Here is a 17575-nt window from a genome sequence, read left to right on the forward strand (position 1 = left end):
GACCTCTTTTTCTATTACCTTCACAGGAAATGGGAGTAGGGAGATTGGCCTGAAGTTTTTGAGGTCAGTGGAGTCTGCCGATGGTTTCTTGTGGAAGGGGTTGATCTCGGCGTGTTTACAGTCGTCAGGGAAGGTGGTGGCAGACAGTGAGTGGTTGATGGTGAGGCAGAGCTTGGGGGCGATGGTGTCTGCAGCTCTGTTGAAAATGTGTTGGAGGCATTGGTCCTTGGGGGCCGCGGAGTGTATGGACCTCATTATTCTCAGAGGTGAGGAGGGTCTAGATGGTGATTGTTGGTTTGTTGGTGTTGGGTTTTGGTAGAGGGGGATCTGCATGTAGGTTGTCCTTGCTGAAACTGTCGTAAATGGTCTTGATTTTGTGGTGGGAGTAGGTGTGAAGTCTGTCACAGAGGTCCTGTGAGAGTGGGATGTCCATTGTTTCACTGTTGGGCTGGGTGAACTCCTTGATGATGCTGAAGAGTTCCTTGCTGTTGTGTGCATGTGAAGAGAGTCTGTCTTGTGTAGCTTTCTTTCTGGTGTTTCTGATGAGTTGGCGGTGTGCGGTGGTGGCAGCTCTGAAGTTGCTATGGGCTTCTGTGGATTTGTTGCTTCTCCAGATTTTCTTGAGGCGGTGGCAAGTGCATGAAGATTCTTAGAGTCCTGGGGTGAACCAGCTGGCTTTTTTTACATGGGTGCTGTTGTTCTTTTTGAGGGGGCTATGGTGTTGGCGCAGTCAGCGATTCATTTGTGGGAGGTGAGTGCTGTGGTATTTGGGTCATCGCTGTGTGCGATGGTGTTGGCGGCGGTGGCGTGGGCGAGGGCAGCGGTGAGCTGATTGTCAGTGATTCTTGTCCAGTATCTATGTGACGGTTGGTGTTGGGGTCGGATGACAGTGGGTGTGTCGAAGGTGAAATGTATGCATCAGTGGTCTGTCCATGGGAGTTCTGAGGTGTGACTGAAGGTAGTGGAGGTTCCTGTTGAGAAGATGGGATCGAGGGTGTGTCCTGCTGAGTGTGTTGGCTCCATCACGATCTGTCGGGCCCTATGTTGTGGAGGTTGTCTAGGAGGGATGCGGTGTTGGGATCTTATAGGTTGTCGAGGTGGAAGTTGAGGTCTCCCAGCACGGTGTAGTTGGTGGCTGTGATGGCTTGTGTGGAGATGTAGCCCATGATGGAGTTGGCGAAGGGAGCACTTGGTCCGGGAGGGCGGTAGATGAGGGTTCCCCTGATGGTAGTTTTTGGGCTGGTATGTAGTTTGAAGTGGAGGTGTCCCATCAGGCTTGTGGATTCTTCGCAGATTTCAGAGTGTGTGGCCAGGTGGAGGTTGGATCTAAGGACGATGGCGATTCCCCCCCACCCAGGGTGACTGGGGCGGTCTTTCCGAGTGCTCTTGTATCCCTGGGGGATGGCAATGGCGATGTCTGGGCATGAGGTGGTGTTGGTCCGGGTCTCAGTGAGGAACGCGATGTCCGGGGAGGTGCTGCCAAGGAGGTCCCAGATTTCGGTAGCATGTTTATGGAGGGTGGGGATGTTGAGGAGAATTCACTTCAGAGTTTTCAGGGTCGGTGTGTGTTGTTGCGGGTGGGTTGTGCTGGGTCCAAGGTCTCAATGGTGGTGTAGGTTTGGTGGCAGCGGAGGCAGCTGAAGGGTCCGTGGGTGTTAGCTGGTGAAGATTGCTTGCAATTGTTGTTGCGTCCAGGGTTGAGTGCGATGAGTGCTGCTGACGTGAAGAGGCAGCGGATGGCAGGAATAGGGTCCTGGCTTTGGTCACGGTCAGGTCGCAGACGGGCTTTCCTTAGGCACGCCAGCTGCGCGGCCTCGCAGGGCCACCATTAAATAGGGACGGGGAAGAAAGGACAGCTGGAACACAGGAGCAGGAAACTGTGCAAAAAAGGGGGTGGGGCTGCGGGGGCAGCAGCGGCAGGGTGAAAGAGAGAGAAGAGTGGGGTATGGCTGTGGGGGAAGCAGCGGCGTGGAGCATGAGAGAGAGGCGAGAGCGAAGCAAGAATGAGAGGAGTGACAAGAAAAATGAGGAAAAGATAGAGGAAAGCGCAGAAAGGGAGAGGCACAAAAACAGCACCCAAAAGAAAACACTAAAAGAAACTAAACTAATAGAAACTAAACTGAAAGAAAAATGAGGTGAAAAGAGAAAAAAGAAAGGAGGCAAAGGACAGCCCAGTACAAGAGCAGAGGTCTCCCACTAGACACCAGGGATGAGGCGCAGGTAGAAGCCTGCGGGTGGAGGATGGCCTAGAACTCCTGACCGAAGTTAGAGTTCAAGTCAGAGGGGCTGCACTTGCTGGTGGAGCTACGTGGTGGCAGAGTAATTCACTGACTGTGTGAAAGCAATATTTTTCTGACTGCTTGGGATGAATATCTTCTTTGGTTTTATTGAAATGGCCGGCTATCAGGTATTTTATCTTTCTTGAATATTACTAACTTGTCAAATGTTTTGAGCTTTCTAGATTTGTAGCACTCTTGGAAAGTATGTTGTTAATTGACTATCATTTAAAAAAATGAAAACATTGGTGTGAAGCTACCTTATCTGTGAGAGAAGCAAGATCCAGTATACTAAAAACATACACAACAGGATCCACCTGCCGTATCTGTGTATTAAATGTTCCTGCAGTTACTTGTTTTCTGTGTTGGAGGCGACACAGATACATGGTTGGCTAGCAAAGGTATCAAAATCATCTTTTTAATCATCTCATAATGCCCAGTGAGTAAACATGTAAAGTGAATTTGGAATCCTGCTGTTTCCCTACATATACCACTCTGTAGGAACAATTTGCTAGAAATTGGTGTTATGCAGACCTTAATTTGGGCCAGTGGTTGCAGGTGATGGGCACCAGCACTCTATATTGGGGACCAGGATTTATAGTTCATCACTAGACTTTGACCTCCTGAGCAACAGACAGAGTAAGGCACAAAAAGGTCAAAGAAGGAGGAAGAGAAATATAAAGAAAGAGTGACAAAGACATAAAAAGACACTTCTAAAGTGAGATAGAGATCAGAAGTATATATTGGTGAAAGCAAGATACATGCGATCGGATCAAAATTCTAATTTTTCAACCAAAGCTTCTATGAAAAACCAGTATTAACAATAGCAATATCAATAGACGAAGCTTACATGTGTTGTATCATGCACTCACAAAGGCATATTGTTCACCATGCACAAATAAGTACTCCTCTCACTCTGAACTTGCACAAAGGTTCCACAGGCACACTATTCACCATTATTCACAAAGGCACGACTCACCGTACACACATACAGGCACAACTTGCCCCTGATCTTCTTACAGGCACACTCTATGTCCTGCACTCAACAGGCACAAAACTCACCTTGCATACACACAAACACCTCACACTCACATAAAGTTCGGTGATGATAGTACGCATGCTTTTTCTATGTAACCTTTACCAATTAGATGGCTTTCCCACACAAGGTAAATATAATGAGGTATGTGAAACCCATTTAACAACACCCTTACCACCCTTTATCACTACCCATGTCTAAACCCTAAAATTACTTTTACCACCCTTTACAACGATCCACCTCTAACCACTAAAGTTTCTCTTACCACCTCTAAACCTTAAAATTACACTTAACACCCTTTGACACTACACAATCCTAAACCGTCACATTATCTTTACCACCCCTAAACCCTAAAATTACCCTGTCTGTGCTTTACCACTACCCAACCCTAAAACCTATGCTTACCCTTTTCACTCCTCAACTCTAGAATAATCTTTACCACTACCCAACCCTAAACACTAAAATGACCTTTCTAAGTTACCACTTTTTACCACTACCCATCCCTAAAACTAAAATTACCCTTACTCGCTTTATCTCTAACCACACCTAATGGTCTGTGGCTGGTGTTTGTGTATTCCTCCCAGACAGTGACAAAAAGGGGTCTAGGTTGAAGGGGTAGGCCATTTTGCCTTGATGGCTGGGGGTGGAGATGTGTCCTGCTCCACTTGCACATTAAGGGGCTTCCCTCCTGCACACACAAAGGAATCTTACACCATCGTTTTGTCACCCCAGACTTCTTGGAGCCTTGGCAGGGGAAGGGAAGAACTTTCCAAAACCAGAAGTGGGAGCAGGACAGTGTCCACCCACACACAAAGGCTGCCAACAAGTATAAATATTTGATCCAAAACTAAAATGATCAGAACAATCCTGGACCTGTGAACATTAGAGAAGGGCTTCCCTGCTGCCAGAAGACTCTCCTGCTGTTGAGGACTGCTTTGCTGTCTGAGAAGGAAGACTGGACCTGCTTACCTTCATCCTAGGCTAACCTGAGCGACTATAAGTGTCAGCTGGCTGACCTCATGTGTGAGCTACAGGTACATACCAATCTCCAAAGGCATCCCTGAACTGCCTGACTTGCAGCACTCGACCTGCCTGGACCTGCAACTGGACCTGTCTGACCCTTCTGGTCTCTGCTGGAATGAGTTCCTCATCCCCAAGAGGTGCCCCCTCATTTCCTAGAGCCTTGGATTGCATCAGTGTGAACTCCTCCCAGGATGAAAAGGTGAAAACCTAAAGTTTGGGCTCTTCATGACCATGAACAGGCCACTTCATGCTGAGACTCTGCCGTCTGCAACAACTGCCAACGTGAAGCTCCAATAAGACCGGCTCTTCCTGCAATAGTGACTGCCAGTGATGACTGGCATGGCAAGATCTACACTACGTGCTATAGAAAAGCCAGCCTGCAGAGAACGCCAATGCGAAGCTTCAGCAATGACTGCCCACAATGCCCGACCAACTCATTGCACCACATCAACAACACCCTGCAATGCCCAGCCTGCTCTTTGTGCTTTAGCAGCGACCACTAGTGACACACTCCAGGCTCCTCGCAGCCTCTTCCAGTGTGATCGGACCCCTTCATGCCGGACTTTGAAAAAGCAACTTTTTCAGCAGGACTAACCTGGTCCCAGCATCTGACCTAGGCTCCATTGCGGTCAGCCTGAACTTGTAACCAGATGACCGCGATTGGTGCTTTGTGCTTTTGGGCTCTAGTTAAAAAGTTAAAAATTTCATATCTCTGGTTCTACTTGTTGGATTTTTGTTGCACTGGAATCAAGTTATGTATTAACATTTACTCTGTTTTTCCAAATCCTTCTGATCCACAAACGGCACTGCAGGAAACTAGAGAAACACTGGCACTCCAACAATACCATTGCCAACCTTGACTCTTTCAGGTCCGCCCTCAACAGATACCACCACGACTCAGAAAGACCAAGAAAGAAGCACTAACCACCCGCATTGAGGCGAGCACCAACCGTGCAAAAGACCTCTTTAACATCAGCAGAGATTTCTCCTGCCCCTCCGCCACATAAAAAGGCGATCCACCCCTCCGAAGCCCTCTGCGGCACGCTATCGGACTACTTGCACGACATGATCACCAACATCTACAGCAACTTTGACCCGCAACCCATTGACCTCGATTACCCTCGCACAGTAACAACCCCACATCCCAACCAGATCACCAAATGGAAGCAGCTCTCTAACGAAGACCCCCTCTCCATCATGACCTCCGTCCACTGCTGATCCCCTGCGGACCCCTGCCCGCACCACTTATCCAACCTAGGAAGAGAAGTAATTGGAGCATCTCTCACAGAAATCCTCAACAACTCCATCTCCAGTCACTGTCCCCAATGCATGGAAGCACGCTGAGGTCAAGCTCCTCCCGAAGAAACCCTCCACCATTCTCAACAAGCTCAAAAACTATTGTCCCATCTTGCTCCTCCCTTTCCCCACCAAAGTCTTGGAAAAGGCCATCAACTGCCAACTCACAGACTACCTCAAAGACAACAACAGGCTTGACCCATCCCAATCTGGCTTCTGACCCAATCACAGCACCGAGACCATCTTGATCGCAGCTACCAACAACATCACATGCCTCCTCGACCAAGGGGGAACAGCGACCCTCATCCTCCTCAACCTATCACAACCTTTGACACTGTGCCCCACCATACTCTCATCACCAGACTCCGCAGCATTGGCATCCAAGACAACGTACTCAAATGGATCTCCTCCTTCCTCTCCGGCCAAACACAGAGGATCCTCCTCCCACCCTTTGTCTCTGCACCCAAATACATCATCTGTGGTGTTCTCCAGGGCTCCTACCTGTGGAACACCACTTCACTGGTAGACATCTCACACACCCACAAACTCAACATCATCTCCTATGCCAACGACACCCAGCTTGTCTTATCCCTCACAGACGACACCACCTGGATGAGGACTAACTGCCTCAAACTCAGACACAATGGAGATCCTCATCTTCAGGAACAATCCCTCCCCCTGGGATGACTCTTGGTGGCCTGCAGCCATTGGTCACCTCACCAACCCCCACCAGCCATGCATGCAATCTTGGAATTACCCTGTACACCGAACAGACCATGAAGCAACAGATCAACACTGTCTCCTCTGCATGCTTCCACATCCTCTGCACTCTGCAATTTTCTGTTGGATCCCCATTTCCACAGTCATCCAGGTCCTTATCTCCAGCCGACTAGACTACGGCAACGAGCGCTATTCCAGAACCCCAAAGCATCTCATGAACCACCACCAGAACCTCTACAACACGGAGGCAAGACTCGTCCTCAGCCTCCCCAGAAGAACCAGCATCACCTCCCACCTCATGGCTCCCCGTCCAGCAAAGATGCCTCTTCAAGCTCCTCAAAAACGCCTACAAGGCCCTTCACAAATCCAGACCTGCCCACATTAACGACCACCTCACATTCCATGGACCAGAGAACTCCACTCAGCCACCCCTGCCCTGGGCCCCTGCATCCGTTGCGAGTGCTTCAGAGATCATTCCTTCTCCTACTGCGCCACCACCACAGAAACAATGCATTTAAAAGATCTATGCTCATCCTGAACACAAGGCGGCATAACTAATTTTAACTTAAACACACATCTCCCCCACTGCAGTCACACAGGCATGTTACTCACCCATTTCAAATGCAGACACTCTGCTCACTCTGCACTGGTAGGTACACTGCTTACCTGCACTATTTGACTCACAAATCACTAAGCACTCACAAAGACACAACACTTACAATGCATTTGCATATTCATATTATTCACCCTGCATTTGCACAGGCACTAACCTGTATTTACAGACACTCCACTCACCAGGCACTCACACAGACACCCTCTCACCTTACACTCATGCACACCCACTGCTTATATTTCACTCACACAGATTTACCCCTCACTCTCCACTCACACAGGCACACCACTTACCCAACAGTCTGGCAAAAGCACTGCTTACTCTCCAGCCACACTGCTCTACTTGAACTCACCCAAACTACTCACCCTATACTCACAGACACACCACTAATTCTTAACTCACTACTCACACTGCACTCACACATACACTTCATTCATAATGCACACAGATATGCATTCAACTCACCCTGCACTCATGTAGACACACCGCTGACCCTACATTCATACAGACACACCACTGTCCCTGCACTCACACATACACACCGTTCACTCAGCACTCACGCAGGCACACTGTTCACCCTGCACTCATGCCTACAAACTACACACTCTGCACTGTCAGAGGCACACAGCTCACCCTGTACTCGGAGACACTCTGCTCTGCCACTAGTAGACACTGTTCTTACACACAGAGACACTGCTAACGCTGCACCCAAACAGAAATACTCTGTACTTACAGGTCCCCCAATCGCCCTTTACTGAAAGTCATGACTTACTTTCCACTCATACAGACACGCTTCCATTGTAGTAACACAGGGTTATGGCTCACCCTGGGTTCATGCAGACACACTGCTACGTCTGTTTTCTCATGCTTGTTACTCTATGCAATCACGCAGGTAAACCAACCATCCTACATACCTCTATCTGCAAGCATACTGGCATATTGCTCACTCTGCAAACACAGAGACACACTACCCTCCTCGCTGCACTTACAAAGGCATATTCAACTCTACACTCATATAGGGACTCACCCTTTGTATCACACAGGCATTCTGATCAGTCTAGACTCATGCAGAGACTCTGATCTCCCTACACGCAAAGGCATGTTACTGTTCCTGCACAGACATAGCACTCACAAAGGACTCACAGACACACCAGTCACCCTGCATGGACACGGACATATCACTCACCTTGCACTCACAGAGTCATCCTATTCACATAGGACCTCCTCTCACGATGGCAACCTGCAGTCAAAGGCACACCACACTCTATACTCATGCAGCCACTATGGCCTTGCAATCACACAGGCATAAAACTTACTTTGGGCTCATGCAAGCACACTGGTCACTTTACCATCGTAGACTCTGACCACTATGTACTCACACAGACACCCTACACACCCTGGATCCCTCTCTGCCTGGAAGCATGCAGGTACTTTGCTTACCCAACATACCGCTTTGTCTGCAAGCTTAGAGGCACAACGCTCACCCTGCAAGCACACGGAAGCACCCCACATGCATTGGACCTGCCCTCCGCCCAGGGGTGGCTCCTCCATTATGGCAGATCAGCCTCACCCCCGCAAGCAGCGGCAGCTGCAAACCTTTTCCCCAAAAATTATAATAAGCTATGTTTAGGGGTGGGGCCTCGGGGGTGACGACCAGTGAGGGGGAGTGCACAGCACACCCCAGTAAAGCGCATGTGTGTTTGCCCAGCCGTCTCGGGCCAGCCAAACACACATGTGCAGTGGGCTCTTTTCAGCCCAGCAACACAGTTGCCTGGCTCGAGAGAGCCTGCACAGGCTCCCAGTCTGCCTGGGAGGGCCCTGGCTGGGCGCTCCCAGCCAATCCTGCTGCTGCCCTGAGCAGCGTCAGGATTGGTGCAGGACAGGCTGGGAGTCTGTGCCTGCAGAGGAGTGGGAGGAGCAGATGGAGCCGCGCCAGCGGCGGAGATTAGTGGTTTTCTTTTAGTTTTATTGTTTTTTTATTTTTAATTTAATTCCTACCCACCGACGCCCTGCCCATTTTGTATTTCGCGGGCCGCAACTGCCTCCCCCTCTACTAGTAAAGATATAATTCAGTCTGCACTCATAAACTCCTCCCTCGCACATATACAGGAATATCACTCATCCTGCACTCATGCAGACACTTAATTAACCATGCATCACAAGCACACTTCAGCCATTCACTTCAACAGTGCACTCACACTGACACACCACTCAAAGACACACAGTTCATTTACATCACATACACAGACCGCTCACCCTGCTTTTACATGAACACAACACTCATCCTACACTTACATTTGTCCTTCACTCACATGGACACACCACAGACCATGAACTCACACTCACCCTGCAGTCACAGAGGTACACCGTTTACCCTTCGCTCACACAGACACATCACTCACAGGGGCCGCTCCTCCATAAGGGCCGAGGAGCGTCGCTCCCCAATCCCCTCCAGCAGCAACTGTGTTTATTATCCCTTCCTTTTGAAAGGGGCAGGGTATTGTGGGTGACGAGCAGAATTCGGGCCGGCCAAACACACTTGCGCACAGGGCTCTCTGCAGCCCAGCAACACAATTGCTGGGCTAGAAAGAGCCTGCATAGGCTCCCAGTCTGCCTGCTGCTTCGAGCAGCGTCGTTATTGGCTGCAGGGCAGGCTGGCTGCCTGTGTCTGCATGCAGCAGAGGAACAGAGGAGCGGCGTGGCACGGGAGCGAAAGTAAGTTTTTTTAAATGTAATTTTATTTTTTAGATGTTATTAATCCCCACCTATCGTGCGGTACCCCATCCTCCTTGTGTGCTGCCCTGCCCCCCAGGAATCCCCGAGAGCTGCAACTGAATTCACTCATCTGCCACTCACAAAGACACACAATTCAGGCTGGAGTCATGTAGACACTCCACTCGCCCTGCATTCACACAGACACATTGCTCGCACAGGCATTCACACCCTACACAGTCTGTGTTCCCAAAGACACCATGCAGACTCACTACTCACTTTGTACTCACACACCGCTCAGTCCATGAATGCAGTGACACCACCCACCCTGCACTCAGACTCGCTACTCACACTGTACTCTGAAACGCAACTCTCCCTATACTCACAGACATACCACTCACTCTTCCCTCGCAGACTCACTACTCTACCTGCACTTACTTAGATGCAACAATCACCCCCCTATCTCCCTGATTGGGAGCATTCTGTCATAGGACCTACTGTCTTACTGCACTCATTAAGGCATAACTCAATCTACAATCATACGTACAATATCTTCTGCACTCACACATGTATTCTGCTCACCCTAGACCCATGCAGGCACAATGCTCACCCTACAATCACAATCACACCATCCACAGCGCTCTCAAAAGCGCATCACTAACCCTGCACTCACACTTACCCTGAACCAGTGCTTAATTTGTGAAAGAAAGTTTTGTTCAAAAGGGTATGACTGGAGTTATTGAAGGTTGGCCTTCAATAACCGTATACCAATGCTGCTTAATATTGATTCTAACTTAGGCCTCTTTCATAAACCACGAGACACTCCTACCCCTTTATCACTTTCTTGCAGTTTCTTTTTCATCCCTAGTTTCTCCCTTTCTCACTGCTTTTCCATCTTACTAATTCTCCTTTTTTTCTCCTTTTGCATTTTTCTCCCTATTGCTTTGGGCCGAAGCATGAGGGTTTAAAATAAGTGTGGATCAACAAAATTAAGTGCCAGTGGGCACAGCCTGCAAACACCAACTCAAATAGGTGCTGCTTGGCACTCACGCATACACAGACACACTTATCATACTCACATTTTAACTCATCATCTGGATGGCCTGCTTGAGCATAGGGCAGCAATAGTTTGAAGGGCTGAGCTTGTAGAGGTCTGGAGGGTGGCGAGCAGCTCTGGAGTAATAGAGGCAAGCATGTATTCCACTTAAAAAACAAAGTGCCAATAGGTCTGGCATCGGTCACCAGCGCTCTGGCAATTCCTGTGTTGTGTTGTTTTGTCAGAGTTTTTGCAACTATACCTGGACCTCATCAGGATGAAACAAAATAATACTACAGACAAAAAGTGTTTTTTTGGTGTCAAAAAGTACATTTTAGCATAATACTCCCTGGTGCTGAAGAGAACTACTTTGTTGGGATTGTTTTCTTTGTGAAAGGGTGGCATGCTGTAAGTTGTAGTGAAGTCAGTCCTTAATGCGTGTTGAAGAGGGTGGAAGAAAGCTGTGAATGACACCACCCACAAACTAATGATTGAAGTTTGACTGAAACCTTTATAAGTAACTATGTTATTCAAATAACTATGGTAAAATCAAAGGATTTAGGCTAAGATATACCTTAAAAAATCAATCAGTTTGGCATTCAATGCATGCCTCTTGCTTTAAGAAAGAAAGAAAAGGAAATGGGAAGAGAAATTAGCAAAGAAAGAAGGAAAGAGAAAAATAAATAATATAAAGGGAAAAGGTAAGGAAGAGAAGAAAAAAAAGAAAGGAAAGATTGAAAGAGAGAATGAAAGAGGAGGGAAAACACAAAAGAAAAGTGAGAAAGAAAACAGGGTAGAAGCAAGAAAGGGAAGAAAACAGTAAAGAAATAAAACAATGAAAGAGAAATAAGAAAGGAAGGAAAAAAACGAACTGGAAAGAAAGAAGGAACGAAAAAGAAAGAGGCAAAAGAGGGAAAGGAAAAGAAACAGAAAAAATAAGGAAAGCGTTAAAGAGAGAAAGAAAGAAGAAAAAAATGAAAGAAATAGAGAAAGGTAGTCAGAAGAAAGGAAAGAAATAAGGAAGGAGGAACAAGAAATGAAAGATGGAAGTAAAAAAGAAAATAGAAATAAGGAAGGAAAGAAGGAAAGACAAAAAGCAAGAAAGAAAGAAAGAAAGAAGGAAAGAAAGACACAAAGAGGGAAAGAAAGAGGAAAAAGAAGGAAAGAAAAAAGCAAAAGAGAAAGAAGGAATGAAAGAAGGAAAGAGAAAGAAGGAAAGAAAAAAGAAGCAAAGACAAAAAGAAAGAGGGAAAGGAAAAAGGAAAGAAAAGGGAATGAGAATGAAGCAAAGAAAGAAGGAAAGAAAGAGTGAAAGAAGGAACAAAAGAGAAAAAAGAAAGAAATTAAAGGAAAAGGAAGGGAGGAAAGAAAGAAGGATAGAGAAAGAAAAAAGGAGGAAAGTAAAATAAATAATCAAAGGAAAGAAAGAAAAAAGATAGAAAGAAGGAAAGAGGATAAGAAAGCGGTAAGAGGGAAAGAGAAAGGGAAGAAGAGAAAGTAGCAAAGAAAGAAGGAAAAAGGAAAGAAGAGAAGAAAAAGGAAAGAATAAAAGAAAGAAGGAAGGAAGGGGTAAAAGAAAGAAGGACAGAGAAAGAAAGAAGGAAAGCAAGCAAAGAAAATAAAGGTTGAAGGATTGAAAGAAGGAAAGAAAGGAAAAGAAAAAGAAAGAAAGAAAGAAAGGAGAAAATAAAAATTGTGAAAGAAAAAGAAAGAAGAAAGAAAAAAGGAAAGAAAGATGAAAAAGTAAGGAAAGAAAGAAAGAAAAAGGGAAGTAAAGAGGGAAAATAAAGGAAATAAGGAAGGAAAAAGGGAACAAAAGAAAGTAAGAAAGAAAGAAGGAAAGAGAAAGACTAAGAAGGAAGAAAACGAAAATAGGGAAAAGAGAGAAAGAAGGAAAGAAGGAAAGAAAGAAAGAAGATGGAAAGAGAGAAAAAACACTTAAGGAAAAGAAAGGGAATGGAAAGAAAGAAGAAAAAGAAAGAAGAAAAGAAAAGAAAAAGAAACGGAGTGTGAAAAAAGAAGGGACAAAGAAAAAAGGGGGAATAAGAAAAGAGAAACAGAAAGAACGAAAAATGTAAAGAAAGACAGAAAGCGAAAGAAGGAAGGAGAGAAGAGAGGAAGGAAGAAGAAACAAGAACACAAAGGGTGGAAGGAAAGAGAAAGAAAGCATGATGGAAAGAAAGAAGGAAGGAAAGAAAGACAAAAGGAAAGAAAAAAGAAAGAACAAAAGCCAATGAAGGAAAGAAAGGAAAGAAGGGAGAACATAAGGAAAGGCTAAGGAGAAAAGAAGGAAGGGGAAGAAGGAGGAGAAATAAAGAAAGAAAGAAAGGAAGAAAGAAAGAAAGATAACGTAATACAGAAGTGTTTCAAATGTATACAATCTGATATGCTCTGAAACAGCAACAGTCAGAAAAGTAAAACACTCCGAAGTGAATTTACAACAGCAGTGGCAGAAGATGGGATCTGATAAAGATGGAATGTGCCCTATGTTCGCACCAGAAGCACCCTGGTATCCTATCAGCTTCTAAATATGAACACAAAACTAAAGTAATTATAAAGTAAAAACAAAAACACAGGCACTGAAGGGTACTAGCTTGAATGCACATGTGCTCCTTGTGGAAGAGCACAATGCAGTCATGTGAAGGGAAATTAACAAGTGGCTGAAATAAGTTGACCCATGTATGCTGTATTTGGCAGAAGAAAAACGTAAATGACAAAACAACAGATCAATGGAAGAAGAGGGAAAAAGTAAAGAAAGAAGGAAAGAGAAAGAAGGAATGGCAGAAATTAAGAAGGAACGAGACAAGAAAGGAAAGAATGGAAGAAAAGGAAAGAAGAAAGGAAATAATGGAAGAAAGGAAAGGAAAAGAAAAAAGAAGGAATGAAAGAAGGAAGGAAGAAAAAAGGAAAGGGAATTACTGAAAGAAAGAAAGAAAGAAAGAAAGAAAGAAAGAAAGAAAGAAAGAAAGAAAGAATTAGAAAGGAAAGAAGGAAAGAGAGAAGAAAGGAAAGAAGGAAAGAGAAAAAAGGAAGGAAAGAAAGAAAGACAAAAAGGAAAAGAGGAATGACAGAAGGAAAGAGAAAGAAAGCAAGAGAACAAAAGAAGGAAAGAACAAATTAAAACGGAATGGAAGAAGAAAGGAAAGAGAGAAGAAAAGAGAAAGAAGGTGGGGTAGAAAGGAAAGAGTAAAAAAGGAGGAAATGAAGGAAAGAAGGAAAATGAAAAAGAAAGAAAGAAAGAAAATAAGAACAAACGAAAGAAAGAAAGAAAGAAAGAAAGAAAGAAAGAAAGAAAGAAAGAGAGAGAGAAAGAAAGAAAGAAGGAAAGAAAGAAGGAAAGAAAGAAAGAAAGGGTACTCCAAAGGGAATATACAGCAACATTGACAGAAAATGGGATCTGATAAATATGGGATGTGCTCAGTGAACACATCCGATGTCTCCTGCTATCACATCATCCTCTAAACACAAACATAACACTAAAGTAGTTATACAGTAAAAACAAAAACACGGGCGCTGAAAGGAAGAAGCTTGTGTGCAGAGGTGCTCCTTGTGAAAGAGAAAACTGCAGTCACTCAAAGTTAAATTAACCCTTGGCTGTAAGTAGACTGTTCCACTGCCCCATGCTGTTTGCTGTAGGGGGCAGAGGAAAAATGTGCATGGCACTGACCAATGGATGAAGACAGGTGGCTGAAAGCCGCGACATTAAGCTATAATACATATATATATTTTAGTAAAATCAAAAGTTCTTGGCTGACACTAGGCTAAAACGTAATCATTATCAGGTTATTTTCCACTCTGATCAAAGCAGAACCTTGATGTCATCACAGCCATGCTGTAGGTCAGCACAGAAGAAAAGGAAAGGAGGAACTCAAGCACTGTGAGCCAGGCAGAAGCGAAGACAAGCAGCAAGGCTTTGGGTTGGGCTGGTGTTTGGGTATACAGGTAGAGCAATGATGGCCTTCTTCTCTGACTGCTTCAATTACCTCTGTAGTGTTGGGAGGCCTACATGGCTATTGCGCCAGCACAGAGACACCAGCCTCACATGTCCAAGCCCCCTTTCTTTATCCCTTCGGCCATCCGGTGGGTCTCTGCATTCCTCCTCACTTTGGCTATCCCTTTTAAATCATCTTCATTTCTAGGATCTACTCAGAAGATTAAGATTTCTGAAGGTTTCAATAAAGTCCATCTTCCATTTAGTAAACGTTAGTGCCATGGTAATGAATTTACTACAATGGTCACCGTGTTTCTACGTTCATGGAGATGGCAGGCATCCCAGAATGCTACCAGAGTATGTGCATGTATTCCAGACAAGTCCAAAGACTGGTATTGGGCTTCTGCTAGTCACACCAGAGCTGACTACATAATACAGTGGATAGGAAGGCAGCATGTTCCTCTTATACAGGTGAGAGCAGTGACACAGACCCTTTGGTCTGCCATGCCACAGATTAGCCAATAGGAAATTCCTGGGTCTAGTACATCTACTAGGGAAAATACAATGACTTCTTCCCTGCTCCATTCAAACTTTTGTTGAATTGAACATGACATGATTACAATAGTCTGTGCCAATTGGGAGGAAAGGATGGAACTGTGCTGGGGCATACTAGTGTCCAATTGGTGAGCAGCTACCTAAAGGCATCTATTGTTGAATAGTGAGTAATCCACAAGCATGGAGATACACAGGTCATGGGTACCCACAACATGCGTGACATGCACAAAATATCTCTTGCACTGAGTTGGAAGTGAGTGGTTCTAGTCATGACAACATATCGACGTTTACCACAGAGTGACAGTTCAAAAGGATGGCACCCTACGAGTTGTGTGTCACCAACCTTACTCATGTCATGGCCAGGAAGTGTGACCAATAATCACTCATGGAAGGAGTTCCACTTTGGGTGAACACCATGTCTAGCAGAGTTGAATGTGCTGCTGGAGTGCAGCTTTCACCAGGACATTTGTAGCACCTGCAATGAGCTCAGAACACAGGTCTCCTGCACAGACACAATGGTCCAGTCACAACATTTTAAATGAGTAACAGCATAGCACATTGCTACTGTTTAAGTGACTTTCTACCCTACATACAGCTATGACGGCCACATTTAGATTGCACGATTGTGGGAGCTGCACATTGTTAAGACCCTCACACACTATTGTAAAACATCACTGCTATGCAAGATACCGTACTGAGGCAGTGTTTAAAACACCACTGCAAACAGGTATACCTCTTAGTCTGATGTGTACAGCTCGATTGCAATCAAGTTAGATTCCACATCGCCCAGGCGTGAACAACGTGTTAGAAACCAAAGCGCCCAATCATGCGAAGACCCATGTTTACACAGGCTCCGTTTCCACTATGACGCCCACTTCACGTGCCACCTGCGCGCCACCTTTATGCGCACCCTTGAGAGCAACAGGGTCCAGAAGCTGCAGGGCTGCTAAGCTATTGGGATGGAGCTGAACGCACTCAACCCTGTAGAAGCTAACCAGCGGCCACTGGACGGGTGCCACCTCCTCAGCAAGCTACTGCAGAGGGACACGCAAGCACGTGCTGCGCTTGCGGTGCTTTTAGAAAACATCCCACTCTCATCCCCCAATGGATGCAACATTTTGTGCATAATTTTATGGACACGAGCTGCAACGTAGTTTCTCTGGTTGATCTTTCAGGCACTGAAGAACAAGCTGCTCTCACTGAAAGAAGAGTCAGCACTGTGGTGACAAAGGTAATGGCAGGGCTGCTGTCAGTGCGGCTGCATGCCTCCTCTGATGCGAAACTGGATGGTGCACGATCCTGGAGACCCTCATTCTCCTGTCTCTTTCGGGGCTGTGGACACCCCAGAGTGGCAGGAGGATGCTGGTGAGAATGCCAGCCAAAATCCCTCCACTACACTTTGGAGAGCTTTTTCCCTAGGTGAAGTCAAAACAGTGGTTAATCACTTTAGATTAAAAACTGTTGTGACACCACAGCAGTGAACAAGTGGATTCCAGTCCGGGAATCCAAGCTAAAGGCTTCTAAAGGGAGCCGTATACCACATACAGAATTATAGATGGGTTACAGTGAATTAGGGAGAAGTTTTTTACCGATGGGTTCTGAGTGACAACAAAATAGCCAAGAGCAAAGTTCAAGTGGTCTAAAATGTCATTCAAAAACTGAGCAATTAGCGTGAATAACTGGATTCTAAGGCCCAGATTTACAAGAATCTGGTGCATCAGTTCTGATGCACCAGATTTCTTGCGCACCCCCCCCCCCCACGCCACCTAGTGACACCATGGGTGCACCGTATTTACAATCGGGCACACCATGGTGCGCGCTAGGCCAATAGCATCAAAATGTTTGACAATATTGTGGCGCCTTGCTGCACTAGCGTCAAAATATTTGAAGCTAGTGCAGCAAAGTACAAGGAGGCCCATTGACTTCAATGGGTGCGTCCTTTTAATGCCTGCTTTGACACGCGTTAAAATTGACGGGAAAACTGTTGCAATGAAATCTTGAAAAATTAATTGCACCACTTTTGCGGCCCTTCTAACGCAGGCATTGTGTGGGGTGAGGGGTCGCAAAGTGGCGCAATGCATGCATTGCCCTCTTTGTAAATATGGCACAGCGATTTTTGCCTCGTTGAGCCACATTAGCGTAAAAAAATTACACTAATGTGGTGCAAGAATGCGCTAGGGCTTTGTAAATCTGGCCCTAAATCCAGTATTTCACTGCTATAACATTGAAACAGTGGGTACCAGAACATTGTAAAGAAATTCTAGGCTGATTCAGCTGGCTCTGTGAGAACCTGTTACAGAAGCAGTGATGAGCAGGGAGTAGAAGGGTAGGCAGAGAGAGTGGTGGCAGTTCCTAATCTGTAAAATTTTGTAAAGAA

This window comes from Pleurodeles waltl, chromosome 9 (assembly GCF_031143425.1).
Source record: "Pleurodeles waltl isolate 20211129_DDA chromosome 9, aPleWal1.hap1.20221129, whole genome shotgun sequence".
NCBI lineage: Eukaryota > Metazoa > Chordata > Amphibia > Caudata > Salamandridae > Pleurodeles > Pleurodeles waltl.